The sequence below is a fragment of the Mobula birostris genome, chromosome 23 (assembly GCF_030028105.1).
Source record: "Mobula birostris isolate sMobBir1 chromosome 23, sMobBir1.hap1, whole genome shotgun sequence".
Lineage (NCBI taxonomy): Eukaryota > Metazoa > Chordata > Chondrichthyes > Myliobatiformes > Myliobatidae > Mobula > Mobula birostris.
Window position 1 is genome coordinate 19,718,066 of NC_092392.1, and position 17,263 is coordinate 19,735,328.

A 17,263-nucleotide genomic window follows, 5' to 3' on the forward strand; every position below is an offset into this window, starting at 1 on the left:
GATTGACAGTTGGGAACTTGATTTGCCAGGTCCACAGGGAGTTGCTGACCTTGTTAATCCCTGAGATAGCTTCAGAAACAGAATGCTGGAAAGCAAGTCAGAATGAAACAGAGTTATTCCTTCGTATTTCTGTCTAGGAAAACATAATTATGAAAGAAAGTAACAAAAACAAATGCTGACAAGTCATAGCAATGGCTTGGAGGTTAAAGAACGTGATAGGCAAAAATGTGAACTATGAATCTGAATCAGGTTTATTATCAATGCAGTGTCGTGAAATGTGTTGTTTTGTGACAGTAGTACAGTGCGATACATAAAATATATTATAAATTACAATAAGAAATACACATTTTTAAAAATTACTTTTAAATATGTATTGCAGTAGGAGAGCAAAAATAGGTAGTGCTCATGGTTAGTTCATTTCCCATTCAGAAAACTGATGGCGGAGGGAAAGAAGCTGTTGCTAAAACGTTGAGTGTGTGTCTCCATGCTCCTGCACCTCTTCTCTCTCAGTAGTAATGAGACAAGGGCATGATCTGGGTGATGGTGGCCCTTAATGTATGTCACCTCTTTTAAGGCATCGCCATTTTGAAGATATTCTCGATGGTGGGGAGGCTCGTGCCCATGACTGAGTTTATGATATGCCAGGCATTTTACAAAGTTAACAACAATAGTGTCTGTTTTCAGAGCCTAACGCAATGTGAACTGGGCAGTAAGTGCCAGGAGGCTGTCAGCTATGTAGCTGTACACGCTTTTACTTCATAAAGGAAAGTTTGGCCACATACTGGAGAGTGTTGGGCATTGGGAATAGGACTCCAACATGAGGGACAATACTTCTGGCACAAAGATGTATTTTGATTAGACTATGTGATGGTTTAAAGAAGTGTTGTGCTGCGTGTAGTTTAAAATAAAAGAAAGAATGCAGATGCTGGAAATCTGAAATCAAAACGGGAGATGCTGGAATAAGGCAGTCATTTCTGTAGAAAGAGAAACAGTTAACATCTCAGGTCAAATACTCTTTATCAGTGTGGTTTGTAAGATTGTGCTGGTAGTCTCAACAAGATGATGGGTATTAGAAAGTGACTGCACTACTCTTTTCTGCAATCAACCCACGGAGAGAGTTACTTACCAAATCTTTTGGCCTGAATTTGCGACATATCATAGAAGGGTTACAGAGGCTTTCAAATTATCATTGTAGTGTTAAAGGAATAATGTGCAGCCTGATCAACACCTGGTATGAGTATTCCAGGTGAAGGATCTCAAGCCAAAATGTTAACTGTCATTTCCCCCAATAGATACTGCCTGACCCACAAGTTCCTCCAGCATTTTGTGTGTGGCATGAGCGTATCTGTTCAAGGATCTGCAAAATGCCCTAGAAGCTGATGAAACAATACAAACTTGTAGTTGCATATATCAGGAAGGTAAAAGTCATTTCATGGCAAAGATTTCTGTTCATGAGATTAGCGCAGAATACAGACTATAGTTTTTAAACAAATGCAAGCACTTGAACATCTATGATAGTAATGACCACATTCTGCTGTGTACATACATCTATTGATGCTTCTGGACACATCTTCAGTGATGTTCCTGGAATCATCGGGTCTTTCGGGTCTTTCAATGTCATACAACCTCCTCCAGGTGACCCAGCCGGGGCTGATCAGACCCCAGCTTGTGTCCAGATGGCTAGCTACTTATGACTCCATGGCTCCCCTCTTTTGAGCCACAGCCATCTTGAGGCCCTCTCTGCCGCATCAGTGGTACTGCGGATGGCTCTCCTCTTCCTCTCTTCCTCGATGCCCAAAATGCTGAAGGCTCTGACTAAAGAACGGGCTACAAATCCCCTACAACCATCCTCCACTGGGAGACACCTCACTCTCCATCCAGCCTGCTGACAGTTGCTGACCAGTCCTGCATACTTGGAGAGCTTCCTTTCAAAGGCCTCCTCCAAGCTATCTTCCCATGGGACTGTCAGCTCCAGCAGCACCACTTGCTTAGTAGACACATTAAAATCAATTCAAATGTCAGTCAAAAATTAAAATTGATTGTATTTTTATTAGCTGTTTTAAATTTCATTTGTGTTGAGGCCCATTTTTAGATTGAGTTTCAGCTAAAGGCATGATAGTATGGACATTATGGGAGAAGTATTATGTCAACGTATTCGACCATAGAAAATGTTCCATCTTTAATTTTCGAAGAATAGGGAAAAGGATAAGGCTTTGTGTATTGGTTGCTCTTTGCTTAATTAGAAAAAGAGCTTCTCTGGTACAGAACAAGATGAAAATTGTAAAAGAATTAATTGCCACGTGTAGGACAGCTGCCTCCCCAGCCCATGTTCCTACTAGACCAGTAATTTAATTGCCACCAGGATTTTTAGTAAATAGCAAAAAATACAAAATTCCATATTCTATGGTGAAATTCCACACATTTCTTGCTTTTTAAATTAAATGTCACTGTCGTAAACAAGAAACTTCAGCATTTGATCTAGCACTACTTCTGCACTCTTTCCACACCACCATCCGCCTCCCCTCCTGGTTTGATCAGGCAGCATTTTACTTCTCATGTTTCATAAAATTTTTCAAAGTCATAATTTGGAATTACATTCCAGACTAAACACAATTGCAAGAGTTATGTTAAGTCACTTCAGGTGTGAAAATAGTTCAATGCTTTCATAATGCAGAACAACGCAAGTGAACAAATTAAGAACTTTAAAATTTCAAAGCAAATGCTTTCTGTTCTTAAAAGAAGCTAAGCCCATGTCGCATGTAAAGACAACATCATAATATCTGTTTTTCTTAAAATGTGAGGAAGAAGTTCAGTAGTTCCAATTAATATCAGAGGAATGTATGCAATGTACACCCTGAAATTCTTGTTCTTTGCAGATATCCACGAAAACAGAAGAGTGCCCCAAAGAATAATTTACAGTTAAAACGTTGGAACCCTAAAGCCCCCTACTCCCCCTCTCATGCACAAGCAGCAACAAAGCATTGACCCTCCCCCACCCCCACTCACGTCTGCAAAAAGCAACAGCACCAACCAAGCATGCAATCCCAAAGCCCTCAATAAAAACTATGACCGGCATGCAGTACAACAAACACTGATCGTTCACCCGACAATTTGACATGCCACAGGCACCCTCTCTCCCTAAGGGGACAAGGAGATGTCTCCTTTCACAACTAGCTGATTTACAGTGTTCAATGTCTGTCATGCTGCTTTTCCCCCAAAGTTCACCTCCTGGAGGATCAGCAAGAATCTCTCCCCACCAACAAGAGAGGGAGAGAGAGAGAGGGAGCACGATTCACTGAGTACAGAACCTCCAACAGCTGAGCCACTGCTCCTGGTGTTCCATTTTCTCCCGCAACACTTAAGTTGGTGGCACCAGTTTAGAATCAGCCCGTCCACCGGGCTGCGAAACCTCAGGACCCCAAAGACACGCTCATCTTCTAGGCCGTGTCCTTGGGATATGAAGCTTCCTTTTTCCTGCAGTATTTCAGTTATGTACATACTACATTCATAAGTCTCTCCATCCCTCACTACGTACAAACTCATGTTCAATTTGTACATCCACAGAGACTTTTCTACCAATCCCGATAACACTGGCCATCAGTAGGTTAACTGGTCACATGCACATAATTGGGTAGAAGAGGCATTTGTATCGAAGTACCATTTGCCATGCTGTATCTCTAAATAAAAATAAAATTTTATAAATACCTTATTTTGCAGCTGCCTACACAGTCACTTAGTCTTAGGTTCAGTTAGTAAGTATGTGTAAGAAGCATTGATTTATGAAATTTGAATTGCATTTGACTAGTTCAGTCTTTTAAGAGTATACAATATTACTACACAGTACATACCATTTGGCCAATCCTTTTAACCTACTATAAGATAAATCTAAACTTCTCTCCTACACAGCTGTCCATTTTTCTTTCATCTATGTTCCTATCTACAAGATTCCTAAATGTCTCTAATTATCTGCCTCTACTACCATCCCTAGCATTGTGTTCCATGCACCTACCACTCTATAAAACAAAAACTACCTCTGACATGCCGCCAATGCTTTTCTCCAACCACCAATTTCTTTTAAGAGAATCAGCATGTAGTCTGTCCTCCTATTAGATTCCTTCTTCAGCCCTTTACCCTTCAGCCTGTCATCTGCCAGCTTCTACCTTCACCCCCACCTCCCCCACCCACCTGGTCTCGTCTATCACCTTCTGGCTTGTGCTCCTTCCATTCTCTCCACCCTCTTATCGTGGCTTGTTCTCCCTTCCTTTCCGGTCGTGATGAAGGGTCCTATCCCGAAATATCGACTGCTTATACCTTTCCATAGATGCTGCCTGACCTGCGGAGTTCCTCCAGCATTGTGCATCTGTTGTACTGTACATGTATGTTTAAGATCTTTTGTAAGAGAATTGTGAAATTAAGTAGATATTAGGGGGATTGTCGCTAAAATTTTATTTTAGCTATGATCCCCCAAATATCTACTAAAATAAAATTCAGTGGGATGTAACAGTAAAGCAACTTGAATTACTTAAGTTGATGAAATGAGTTAAGTTTTTATGACAATCTACTCCAGAACGTTGGTTTTAAGAAAAGAATAATGCTGAAATTTGAGAATTTGAAGTAGAATACATTGTGGAGTGGGAGATGCAGAAGAATGTTTTATTTTGAGAGGGGGTGTTAGAAATATTCTGAATAGAGACAAATCATGTAACAGAGAAAAGGGATTTAAGGTTTGTTGAGGAAGAACTCAGCAGGGTATTTGGGATATTTAAGAGACTCTTGGGCACATGAATGAAAGGATAATGGTGGGCTATATAGGAATGAAAGGGTGGATTGATCTTGGAATAGGTTAAAGGCTCAGCACAACATCATGGGCCAGATACCCTGTACTGTTCCATGTCCCTTAAACTGAACAAGTCAAATGCAGCACATTTCATAAATCAATGCTTCTTACCGCTACTGTTCTGTGTTCTCAGTCAGGCAATATCTGTGAAGAAAATGGAATGTTTCAGTCCAAATGAGGGTCTCAACCCAAAACATCGACTGCCCATTTCCCTTCACAGATACTGCCTGACCCACTGAGTTCCTCCAGTACTTTGTGTGTCACTCCAGATTCCAGCACCTGCAGTCTCTTGTGTCTTCCAGGACTTCATATACATGAACTTCTGGTTAGAATTCTAACATTGGTAAATTTTTAGATGCTAGGGGATTGAAGGCTATGGGGATCTGACAGAAAGGTGGGTTTGATACACAGCATTAAGTGCAATCTCTTGAATGACAGTGAAGCTTGGAGATGCTGACTAACTTGTACTCTTATTTATTTCCTCGTAGTTTTATGATGCCACAGTATGAGAGTTGTAACTGGCTTACTTATCCTAAGATTGCTTCTCCCATTACTAATTTCTCCATCCAGAAGCAATGCTTTCTCAGAATTTACCCTGTAAACCCTTCTCAGAATTTTTGGTCGTAATGAGATCAGTTCTCCATCCAGGCAGCATTCACCAGTCACGTATCGCAGAATCTAAGTGAGCTTAAGTGGCGAGATAAGCCACCTATGACTCACATGTCCTTGAGACTTTGCTAGTGGCAGACTAACAGATTTCCCACACTACTGGCTGTTAATCTTATTAATACCCATACACCTTTATTTCACTTTATAACATGTTTCACACCGATCATAATAAGTTTTACAGTAAACTTGCTGAGGTAAAATGAAGTGGAGAAATACACAACCAGTCTTTTCCAACTTGATGGCATGAACATCAATGTCTCTAACTTAAAATAATTTCTCCCTCCCCCCTCTCTTTTTTTCATTCCTATTTTGGTTCCCTTCTCGTCTCACCTGTCATCACCTCTCTCCGGTGCCTCTCCTCTTTCCTTTTCTGCCATAGTCCACTGTCCTCTCCTATCAGATTCCTCCTTCAGCCCTTTACTGCTTTCATCTACCAGCTCCCAGCTTCTCCCTTCATCCCCGCTCCCTCACCTGATTTCACCTATCATCTGCTAACTTGTACGTCTCCCGTCCCCCACATTCTTAATTCTTGCTTCTTTCCCCTTCTCGTTTCCAATCCTGATGAAAGGTCTGACCCAAAACTTTGACTGTTTATACCCTTTCCATTGATGCTGTCTGACCTGCTAATTTCCTCCAGCGTTTTGTGTGTTTCTCAAGATTTCCAGCAACTGCAGAATCTCTTGTGTTTGAATTGCAGATTCTGGCTGGTCATGCATTTTGGACCCCAACCCCATCTCAGGCCACCAAGTTGGTCCACACTGTGGACCCCACATTTGCCCATGCTAAGTACTTGCACTATGAACCCCCTTGATTAATGAGTGAGCCAGGTTCCAAATCATTAAATCCAAACCATGATTCCCAAACCATAAGCAGTTGGATGACAAGAATATTTTTTAACTGCATCTTCGTATCAAGGAGAACATGTTCAGAAGATTTGCTGTCATAATTAAACAAATTTACTGTGTAGAAATGATGTTATCATAGGTTCATATCTGAACCATTAACCAGAGCTTTCCCTTGGCATTAGCTGGTGGATGTACTGTGTATATCCTGTGGTTTCTAATTATGTTTTAATTGCGAGGTTGGTGGGGTTCAACTCTTTCCCAAACTGGTTCAGGATTTGGTGGTTACTGTCATATAAGCTTAGTCAAATTATCTCAACTCAGACCTGTGCAACCTGATCTATACCAATTGACTTTGCTGTATTTTTAATCTATGGCATTTTATTTATTGCCATTTTAAAAGTGTCCTTTCAACCTTAATTCAGATTATGGATTAAATTTGGTTCACACGAGCTGTTTCAGTTGTATTAAATGATTTCATATTCCCCCTTAAAAATGACAACCATCTAGGTTTTAAAATTAAGCAGTCATGAATTGAAAGGTGATTTTCCATTCTAAATGCTCACTGAGAGATTTGGGATTTAATTTATAAATATATTTACTGTATATTAGAAATGTTCCTAAATCCAGACCCTTCCTGTTCAGTTCAGTTCATGTAATAAAATACTTTGACACAAGGTTTTTAATGAAGAATATTGTCTCCAATTATTTTCATTAGTTTGTTCATTAAAATTGCCCTGGGGTAGATTAATTTTTTTCATGCAATGAGTGAGTGCTAGCACAGGCAGTGATTGTGTTGTCTTGCATCAGACTCTGACTATAGTATAAAGCCTTACCATGAAGTTTACAGTGTTTTAATTAATTCAACTTCCAATCTGAACCACCGATGCATGTATTAGCACTTCAGTGTTTTGATTCTAGAAATACTAGACAATACAAGTCACTGTGTATCTGGTTTGAAATTTCATAACACCTCTTCTTAATATATGGATTTAAATTTTAATAAAAGCAAGAGATGTTATTTCCCACCACCCTTGCCTGTCTTCCATGGAAAAGTCTTCAATTTCACTTTCTTTTTAAGCTCTACCTGATAAGTAAATCTATTCGTGGTCAGCATCTGAAAGCAGTTTCTTGCTGTGTGCTGAAAATGTAAATCTTTGTAATTTAGGAAATGCTAAAGAGTTAAGTAAGTGAATACAATCATGCAGACAATGTCTGTATTTATTTTACTCCTTTTGCACAATTTTTCTGTCAAGTTCACTGGTTAGTATAATAGAAGGAAGCTGCTGTTATAAAGTGGTGAAGAATCTGTTTTTTTTCATGTTCCTGTTTAAACCTAACTAGATTAAAAGGTTGGCTTGTATTGGCTGCTGAAATGGACTTTGTGTAGTTTCTTTTCAAATTGTGCATGTATCAAGTTGCTGCTCAGATCTTAATACATTTGGAAATATGTAGAAGCAGGGCTGAGTTTACTGTGTTTAAAATTCAAAAGAAAAGCTTGCAAAATGTCCAATTTTTGGAAAAAAAACTCACGATGGATTCCACTGCCATCATTTTTTTCTTAAATTGAATACTTTTTTGAGTTGCATCTGATCTGTATGATAAAATGGGAATCTAGCTAGTCTATTGTAGTAAATTTTGCAAAGACAGTAATTTTTGTTTGCTTTCTGGATGCTGTAAATGGTGCCAAAATGGCAAGAAATACCATGTCTGTGTTTCAGAATGAGAAACGTAAAAATTACCAACTTTAACAATCCAGTGAAAAGCATGAGATAAAAGATTCAATAGTTACAAATAAAATTTTGATTAGATTTGTGCTGCTTGTTGGAATTTTTCCCTTCTTACAAAGGTTATATTTTAATATTTGCACACTTAAACCATGATTATTTTGTGAATTGCTATTTTAAAGTCAGCTGAGGTTTGTTTCTTCAATAAATCATTTTTACACAGCTTTTTACTAAACCTAGTTCAGTTATTTTAACAAATTAACACCGTCTCATTGATGCTGTATATTGCCCATAATCACTCAGCAAATCTTTACAGTTGTGCAAATCTCAATGAGCAAGGTAAAGAATAACAAGATATATGTCTACCATCACAATGTAGGTGTTCCCAGGTAGCATTGGAATATTTTGACATATACACTCAGTGGCCACTTCATTAGACACAGGAGTGGAGCATGGTGTGGTTTTCTACTGCTGTAGCCCATCTACTTCAAGGTTTCACATGCTGTGCATTCAGAGATGCTCTTCAGTACCCCACTGTTGTAACACGTGGTTATTTGAGTTATTGTCACCTTCCTGTCAGCTTGAACAAGTCTGGCTGTTCTCCTCTGACCTCTCTCATTAACAAAGCATTTTCACCCACTGAATTGCCACCCACTGGAATTTGTTTTGTTTTTCTCACCTGTCTTTGTAAACTGTAGAGACTGTTGTGTGTGAAGATCCCAGGAGATCAACAGTTTCTGAGGTACCCAAGTCATCCCATCTGACACCAACAATCATCCCATGGTCAAAATCACTGAGATCACATTTCTTCTCCGTTCTGATGTTTTGTCTGAACGACAACTCTCGACCACGTCTGCGTGCTTTTCTGTATTGGGTTGTAGCCACGTGATTGGCTGATTAGATATTTGCATTAATGAGTGATGTACACATGTACCTAATAAAGTGGTCACTTAGTGTAGATGCTGCTTGTGCTAACTATTCTTTGATCACACAATATATTTTAGCTTCAGTTTCAGGAAGAACGTTACTTGAGATCCCAGCACAGACTCTTACTCTGTTTCAGTATAATAGCCATCATTTCCACTCACCTCATCCATTATGATTCTGGAGGCTTTATGAAATAAGTATGGTGTGATAGCTCAGTGTTGTGCAGAGATCTCCCCTTATTCCCCCTCAGGGTCTATGTCTGCCAACCAAATAACAAAAGGGTTGAAACAGCCAAAATGCACGCTGCATGGGGATGCCAGAAGTAGGTTTTTTACTCAGTGGTGGGTGCATGGAACATGCTGCCGAGGGTGATGGTAGAGGCAGATATATCAGGGACATTTGAGAGACTGTTAGATAGGCACATGGACGGAAGTAAAATGGACAGCTATTTGGGAGGGAAGAGTTAAATTGATATGAGAGTAGGTTAAAGGGTTGACACAATATTATGGGCTGTGGAGCCTCCACTGTGCTGTATTATCTGCTGTAGAACAGTTTTATGTTCTAAGTTCAGACGATTGTCTTTGTCTGTACAAAACCGATGGATCAATCTCTTGCTATTATTTTTGTTTCCAATCATGGGATGTAGATATTGCTGGTAACAATAACGTTTATTATCCACCCTTGTTGCCTATAAGTGGAGTGGGAATTAAGTATCAGTCATACTGGTGTCTCTGGCTGACCATGCAAGGACTGTAAAGACTGGGCATTTCTGAGCTGAGTGGGTTTTTATGATAATCTGGTGGTTTCAATGTATTCTTGAGAATAACCATTTTAAAATTCCAAATATATTTAAATTAAATTCTTGAGAAACCGTGGCTGTATTCAATCTCCTGTGTGGATCAGTCAGCAACCTTGAGCTCTTGATTCTAGTTCAGAACTTAAACCACTTCAGTACTGTACCCCAGACTGCAGAACTAACAGATCTGAAAATAATTATTTAAAAAATCCAAGCAAAGTGAATCAAATAAAAGTTTGGAACTTTTACTTCGACATAAACTCCGTTTTAATTACTATTTTCAAAGTTTTTATTAAATTAGAATTTTTAGTTGTTATTATCAAAATTGGTTTGGTCTCTGGATCTAGAGAAGTGGCACTAGGTAAGTTTTTGTTTAGTTGCCCAGTCTTTGATATTGAAGTGATATTGCCTAGGTCATGCCAATGTAACTTGAGAAATCTTTAAATGTTCTAAATTTGATTAGAAATTATTTTTACTATTTTGAATTTTCTGGACTTAATTTTCTGCATTTGCTTGACCTTGCTTCAGGAGCAGGTGATGGAATTGAAGGTTACATGATCATTTAATTTCTGCTTAAAAAAAATAATATTGACAATGGTGCAGCATTCTGTGTTTAGCTTGGGGACAAGATGGTCTAGATTGGTCAATACTGGGGAGACAATCTTTGCAGTCAGGGTTCAGTCCTAATTTTGCCTTTACAATGTCATTCAGCCCAAACAAGTGTTCAAGATGCAAGAAAACAAATTAATGGATTGCACATGGGTGTCCAAATTGAAAAAAAATAAAGTTCATTATCTTTTTTAAAAATGTGAAATGAAATATTACTATTGAACTGCACTATAGGATGAGGAGAATGTATATTGGGTGCTATAACTGACAAACTGCTGGCCAAATCTGCGGCTATGTTGTTTAACAGGATGAGAATCTTTCAATGGATTCTCATACATTAGCTCACCCCTCTATAAGCTCTGATTGACTTGGGTATTGCCCTTTCTTTTAGTCTGGGTTCTGGCGACAAGCAATATATTCAGACAAAGATTGATGGTTTGTACTTAAAAACATGATGAGGCTTGAACAGAAGGAAGATATAAAGTTGCTGCAGGCCCTCTTAGCGGCAAGTAAGAAATCAATCACTAGAAAATGGCTAAATCCAATACCACCTACATTAGAAGATTGGTACGAAATTATCTTGGAAATATTTAAAATGGAAAAGTTGACTTACTCCCTGAGAACTCAAAAAGAAAAATTTTATCAAATCTGGAATAAATGGATTGAATATATAACTCCAATGCGAGCAGACTTTAGATGACTCTCCTAATGATTTATACTGCTCTTCTCATCAACACAGTAATATTGCTAACATAAGCACCCCTAGTCTAAATGTTTGTTTTTTTTTTGTTTTCTTTTGGAAAATAGAGAATTAACACAAGTAAAGGGAAAGATTTGGGAAAGGGATAAAAAAATGAAAAAATTAAGTAAATAAGTACATAGGGATTGGATAATTATGTCTGCGGGCAGGAGCAAGCATGAACAAATTAGGATATAAACACCTACAATGGTTGATACATAGGCTTATATACAACATTTTGGACCAGTGGAAATGGTCCAGAAGGGTTATATGGAAACTATTATTACCATTTTTCTTAACAACTAATTCCATTACTTAGCCTAATAGGTTAGATCTACCACAGTACATAATTATCTATTTAAATGTTTATTTTCCTTTTATATCATCTCAATGTGTACTTAAGAATGTATAAATAATTGTAGTTTTATACATATAAAAAAATGGAAAAGGTTATATGTGTGAAAAAAGTACATGATATTTGTGAATTCCTTATCCAAATAAAAATAAAATTAAAAAAAAAACATGATGAGGCCATTCTCTGGTTGGAGGAGCAGCACCTCCTCGTATTCTGTCTAGGTAGCCTCCAATCTGATGGCATGAACAGCAGTTTCTCCATTTTTCCCCTACTCTTTCCTCTTCAGTTTCCTATTCTGGCCTCTTACCACCTTTCATCTCCCTCTGGTGCCTCCTGCTTCTCTTTCTCTCGTGGTCCACTTTCCTCTCCTACCAGATTCCTTTTTCTCCAGCCCTTTACCTTTTCCACCTATCACCTCCCAGCTTCTTACTTCATTCCCACATCTCCTATTTACCTGGCTTCAAGTTCAGGTTTAATTGTCATTCCCTCTGTATCCTCTATACCCATGAATGCAATCAAATGAAACAGCATTACTCTGGGGCCAACGTTTAAAGCACAGTACTAACAGTCTACACAGCACCAGGCAAAAAAAAAGAGCATACATACTGTAAGACAGCAGTAAAATACAGTCACACAAAAAATGTAGGTCCAGGTTCCTGAGTCATTGCATGTTGCAGCAGTGTGTAGTCAAACTTAATGCATCCTGCCTTCTGCCAAGCGAACACAGGGAGACAGCCCTAGCTCCAGCCCATATGCCACGCCACACCACACCACACCACCTCCGGCACTCCCGTGGAGTGTTCCGACTCCGCCTCTCTCCTGGGCGGCTGCAGACAGGCTACACCATGGCTTGAGGCCTAGTCCTTGCTTCAGCAAAGGCCACGCCACTTCCCTGCTGTCTACCCTCACATTTCACCAGTAAACCAGTGAATCAGACTTGTAGCGTTCCATGTCAACAATGTACGCCAGAATCTTGCGATCTCAAGAAAGGTGACCAAGGTGATCACTCGCTGTTAGACTGCACACCTGCTTCGCGCACTGACTCTGACGCAAGCAGCAGCACAATCCACAATAAGGTCCAGCTCCTTCAGTTTCTCCACCAATGAACAACTCGCTGATGGGTAGACCTGCAGAACTTTAAGTTCTTAGTATCTAGCAGGGCATTGCAATCATAAAAAAGATGATACTACCTTTTGTTGGTTCCGTAGAAACTGCTGTGTCGGAGTGCACCACCATCTTACTAGAAGTAACCTATCACCTTCTAGCTTGTTCTCCTTTCTCTCCTTTCTCACACTGAAACATGGACTGTTTATTCATTTCCATAGATGCTGTCTGGCCTGCCGAATTCCTCCAGCATCTTGTGTGTGTTGATCTGGAGGATTCTGACTTGCTGAGTCACTCGCTCGGGGAGAAAGTCTATGACTTTTGCTTTCTTGTCAATCCCGTCCCTTCACTTGGTTACCATGGCAGCTGGCAAAGCAAAGCTGTGAACTCACTTGGTTCAATCCTAACCTCCTGCACTGCCTGGGTGAAGTTTGCACGCTTTCCCTGTGACCATGTGGGTTTCTCCCGGGTGCATCAGCTTCCTCCTGCTTCCCAAGGCTTGAGTGGGTAGGTGAATTGGCTGCGCTAAGTACATAGAACATAGAATAGTACAGCACAGTACAGGCCCTTCGGCCCACAATGTTGTGCCGACCCTCAAACCCTGCCTCCCATATAAGCCCCCACCTTAGATTCCTCCATATACCTGTCTAGTAGTCTCTTAAACTTCACTAGTGTATCTGCCTCCACCACTGACTCAGGCAGTGCATTCCACGCACCAACCACTCTCTGAGTAAAAAACTTTCCTCTAATATCTCCCTTGAACTTCCCACCCCTTACCTTAAAGCCATGTCCTCTTGTATTGAGTGGTGGTGCCCTGGGGAAGAGGCGCTGGCTATCCACTCTATCTAGTCCTCTTATTATCTTGTACACCTCTATCATGTCTCCTCTCATCCTCCTTCTCGCCAAAGAGTAAAGCCCTAGCTCCCTTAATCTCTGATCATAATCCATACTCTCTAAACCAGGCAGCATCCTGGTAAATCTCCTCTGTACCCTTTCCAATGCTTCCACATCCTTCCTATAGTGAGGTGACCAGAACTGGACACAATACTCCAAGTGTGGCCTAACCAGAGTTTTATAGAGCTGCATCATTACATCGCGACTCTTAAACTCTATCCCTCGACTTATGAAAGCTAACACCCCATAAGCTTTCTTAACTACCCTATCCACCTGTGAGGCAACTTTCAGGGATCTGTGGACATGTACCTCGAGATCCCTCTGCTCCTCCACACTACCAAGTATCCTGCCATTTACTTTGTACTCTGCCTTGAAGTTTGTCCTTCCAAAGTGTACCACCTCACACTTCTCTGGGTTGAACTCCATCTGCCACTTCTCAGCCCACTTCTGCATCCTATCAATGTCTCTCTGCAATCTTTGACAATCCTCTACACTATCTACACCACCACCAACCTTTGTGTAGTCTGCAAACTTGCCAGCCCACCCTTCCTGCCCCACATCCAGGTCGTTAATAAAAATCACAAAAAGTAGAGGTCCCAGAACAGATCCTTGTGGGACACCACTAGTCATAATCCTCCAATCTGAATGTACTCCCTCTACCACCACCCTCTGCCTTCTGCAGGCAAGCCAATTCTGAATCCACCTGGCCAAACTCCCCTGGATCCCATGCCTTCTAACTTTCTGAATAAGCCTACCGTGTGGAACCTTGTCAAATGCCTTACTAAAATCCATATAGATCACATCCACTGCACTACCCTCATCTATATGCCTGGTCACCTCCTCAAAGAACTCTATCAGGCTTGTTAGACATGATCTGCCCTTCACAAAGCCATGCTGACTGTCCCTGATCAGACCATGATTGGACCACACTAGTAGTCCCCAGTGTGTGGGTTGAATCTAGGATCTGGGAGGAGGCAATCAGACGGAGTGATTATTGGAATACGGGGAGAACAAAAACTGGACTTTGTATACGATTAGTAATCAAGTGAACAGCGCTGACTCTGTGGACCGAAGTGTCCTACTGTGCACCAAAAGTCAGAGATTCCCAATATTACAGTTAACATAAACATAAAACAGGACAGTGTAGGCCCTTGGACAACAATGTTGTGTTGACCTTTTAACCTGCTCCAAGATCCATCTAACCCTTCCCTTCTACATAGCCCTGCAATTTTCTTTCATCCTTGTGCCTATCTTAGTCTCTTAAGGGTCCTTAATTTATCTGCCTCTTCCACACACCCACCACTCCGTGTATATAAAAAAAACAAACAAACCACCTCTGATATCTCCCTAAACTTTCCTCCTAGCACTTTAAAATTATGCTCTCTTGTATTAGCCACTTCTGCCTTGGAAAATGTCACTGGCTGTCCACTCTATGCCATTTATCATGTTGTACACTTCTATCAGCCACCTCTCATCATCCTTTGCTCCAAAGAGGAAAGCACTAGCTCACTCAACCTGTCAGTTGTGGCATGCACTTTGGTCGCATTCTGCAGTGGTTGAGACATGGGAACAAACTCGTGGTTCATCCGTTAATAAGGATTTATAGTTATAGTTATCCTTGCAGTAGGAGTCTCCCATTGCCAAGAGGATCGCATGCAACATTAGGAAGTGGAATTTTGTTTATCTTTATTTGAAGATATAGCACGGAACAGGCCCTTCCGGCCCAACAAGCCACACTGCCCAGTAACCCAGCAACTTAACCCTAGCCTAATCACAGGACAATTTACAATGTCCAATTCACTTACTAACCGGTATGTCTTTGGACTGGGGGAGGAAACCTTTGCGCTCATGGAAAATGTACTAACTTTCTTACAGAGGACGTTGGAAATTAAGTCTGAGCTGCAGTAACTACTACGCTACCGTGGTGCCCCATGGTATCATAAACCTGAATGAAAAGTGATAATGGAGCTTTGCAGCTGTTGCTGATGAATAGAAATTTATTGCAGAGTTTCAGGATGTTAGAGAGAAGCTGCATTGTGGATTGGCTTTAGGGCCATGATTGCCCAGATTGTTCATAAATCCTTTCGATTCTGTCTGTGTGGCCAGTGCCCAGTAATACTTTTGCCTTTATATATTCATTCAGCCCAAGCATGTGTTCAAGATGTGCAACAAAACACATCACTAGATTAATCGCTACAAGAGAAAGCTTTAAAGGGTCACACAAACAAATGCATTATCTTTTTTTAAAAAAGTTAAATGAAATATTACAATTGAACTACAAACATTTATTAGAAGATTTAAGCTGCACTATAGTGTGGGGAGAATGTATATTGGATGCTATAACTAACTACCACTGCTCACATCTAAGGCTATGTTGTCTATCAGGGTGTGCATCTTTCAACAGATTCTCATATATTAACTCGTACTTCTAGAAGCTCTGTTTGACTTGAGCATTGCCCATTTCTTTTTAATCTGGTCTGGAGTAAGATTGTTTTTATTTAAAAAGTGTTCTGGAGGATTCTGACTTCTCAAATAATGCCAACAAGAGGCTGCAGATGCTGAAGTCCAGAGATCATAAAATACAGGAGCAGAATTAGACTCTTCTGACCATTCCACTGTTAGTTTTTCTGATTCCTGTTCTCCTGTCTTCTCCCTGTAACCTTTAAATGCTTCACCAATTAAATCTTAGAGTGAAATACGATTTGCTGAAGGAACTTGGCAACTTGAGCAGCATTTGTAGAGGCAGGGTGTGGTGAGGGATTGTCAGTGTTTGAGGGCTAAGAGTGGAGAGGACGAGGCATAAGGTAGGTGCCTGTAGGTGACAATTGGACTAAGAAAGGTGAAGAAAGAGGGGGACAGAAGGAGCCAGGGGGAGGTAGAGTTGGGAGGCTGAGGCAGGTATGTGATAAGTAAAAGTAGTCAGGATTTATTTGTAAGAAAAACTTAATGTCTTTCTTTTTCATGCGAAATATTTTCTAGACAGTGAAGCTATAATAGATATTTTCTTCTTGATTATTCTCCTCTGAATGCCCCATCTGTGGAGTTCAAGACCTGCTTAAAAAACAACTGACCCCTGGCTCCTTGAGGGCAGGAATCCGGTGCTGATTTTCAGGGTAATTGTTGGGATTAATTTCCCAGTAGAAAATTCTTTCTCCTGGCAGTGACACTTATTGTAGGCGTAGATGCTGGGTGAGGCAAAGAACGGCCTTCACTATGCTGTGTGGTGGATAGTCTGTCTTTTTGAGTGTTCTCACAATAATGTGTGCTTGATTGTTTTAAGGGAGTGGATTGGTTAGTTCTGTAGTCTGCATAAATGTCAAACATTCTCCATAAAACAAACCGCACTTTGGCAGAGTAGTTTGAGTCTCTGCTTCACAGCACCAGATACGCGGGTTCAGTCCTGACCTTGATACGTAGGAGCAGAATCGGGTCATTCATCCCATCGAGTGTATTCCAATATTCGATCATGGCTGATTCATTTTCCCTCTCAACCCTATCCTCCTGCCTTCTCCCTGTCACCTTTAACACCCTCACCAATCAGGGACCTCTCAGTCTTAGCTTCAAATATACCCAATGAACTTGACCACCACCACCATCTGTGGCAATGAATTCCACAGATTCACCACTCTCTGGCTATAGAAATTTCTCCTCATCTCTGTTCTAAAGAGACATCTTTCTATTTCAGAGCTATATCCTCTCCCACTATTGAAAGCATCCTCTGCATCTCCACTCAATTGAGGCCTTTCAGTGTTCAGCAGATGGCC

At 40.5% G+C, this 17,263-nt stretch overlaps 1 protein-coding gene across 5 annotated transcripts in view; it reads left to right on the forward strand.

Moving 5' to 3' along the window:
- upf2 (UPF2 regulator of nonsense mediated mRNA decay) overlaps positions 1–17,263 on the forward strand; it is a 125,881-nt gene that overhangs the window by 106,285 nt on the left and 2,333 nt on the right. The gene's annotated exons all lie outside the window — the stretch shown is intronic.